Genomic DNA, 1,700 nt, shown 5'->3' on the forward strand with positions numbered 1-1,700 from the left:
AAAAAAAAAAAAAAAAAAAAAAAGCAGAACACATATTGGTTTACATAAAGCCCTGTATAAAAATATTTTAAACTAATTATCTGGGTGATGGTGGTACACATTTTTAATACCAGGCCTGGGTCTGGGAGCGGGTGTCGAGGCAGGTGGATCTCTGAGTTAAGGCCAGCCTGATCTCCAGAGGGAGTTCCAAGATAGTCTCCAAAGCTACACAGAGAAACCCTGTCTCAAAAAACAAAATAAAACAAAACAAAAACAACATCAAAAATATAAACTGATTAAAAAATATCTCCTCTGCCTCTATTCTAATGCAGGGAAAAAGGCACACAACACCATGACCAGATTTTTAAAAATAATTGCTGAATTTTAATTGAGATTATTATTATATATAAAAAAGTGGGGTGTTCTTTTGTTAGCTTTTGTTTGTTTTTTTATCTCACTGTCTCCCTCTGGCCTGGAACTTGCTCTCTGCCACCTTGCCCTGTTGAGTGTTTATGCTTTCTATAGAGCTCTCTCATGTTGAGTAAATTATTCATCCCTGGCATAGATTAATCCTAGCTATGATGTGACTTTTCTCTCATAATTTTGTTTTGTTTTATTTTTTGAAACAGAGTGTTTCTGTGTAACAGCTCTAATTGCCCCAGAACTCACTCTGTAGCCCAGGCTGGCCTCAAACTCACAGAAATCTGCCTGCCTCTGCCTCCCAAGTGCTAGGATTAAAGGTGTGCACTACCACTGCTCAACTTATAACATTTTTCAAAAACTTGTGTCTTTTATTTCTACTCATAAACAAAATTAATTTATGTCATATGTCTTATATACTTTATAGACATAGCATGGATAATTTTGTCCATAAAACAAAGTTTCATGAATGAAAGTTTCTACTTGTTGGGGTGCATAGCCCAAGCAGGCCTTGAACTCCTGACCCTCATGTCTCTTACTTGCAAGTCAGATCATGTCTTTAATTTGCAAGTTATCTCCAGAATTTTACACACACACACTACACAGACTGCAGATTGTTTGTAATATTTTTCTTTTAGATTTAAAAAAAAAACATTTTTATAGGGCTGGAGAGATGGCTCAGGAGTAAAGAGAACTGTGTGCTCTTCCAGGGGACATGAGTTCAATTCCCAGCAATCACAACCATCTGTAATGAGATCTGGTGCCCTCTTCTGGCCCGCAGGGATACACACAGGCAGAACACTGTACATAATAAATAAATGAATCTTAAAAACAAAAAAGAGAAAAAATAAATCAACAGTCTGTAGTTGTTATTTTGTTTTTTGATTTTTTTTTTGAGACAGTGTTTCTCTTTGTAACCCTGGAACTCATTCTGTAGACCATACCTCCTGAGCGCTAGAATTAAAGGTGTTCATCACTACCGCCCTGCTAAACGTTTTATTTTTAGCAGCTGAAGAGATGCCTCAGTGGTTAGGGGTTAAGATCCTTGCATAGGATCGGGATTCAGCTCTCAGCACTTACAGTCACAGCAGTCTGTAACTCCAGTTCTAGGGGATGCAATGCTCTCTTTCTGGCCTCCATGGGCACAGCACACTCGTAGTACACAGACATACAAGCAGACAAAACTGATACATAAAATAAAAATAAACGTTTTAAAAGATATTTTGGTTTATACAAACTTTTTTTTGTTTTTCGAGACAGGGTTTCTCTGTGGTTTTGGAGCCTGTCCTGGAACTAGCTCT

Source organism: Microtus ochrogaster, assembly GCF_000317375.1.
Source record: "Microtus ochrogaster isolate Prairie Vole_2 chromosome 14 unlocalized genomic scaffold, MicOch1.0 chr14_random_1, whole genome shotgun sequence".
Taxonomy (NCBI): domain Eukaryota; kingdom Metazoa; phylum Chordata; class Mammalia; order Rodentia; family Cricetidae; genus Microtus; species Microtus ochrogaster.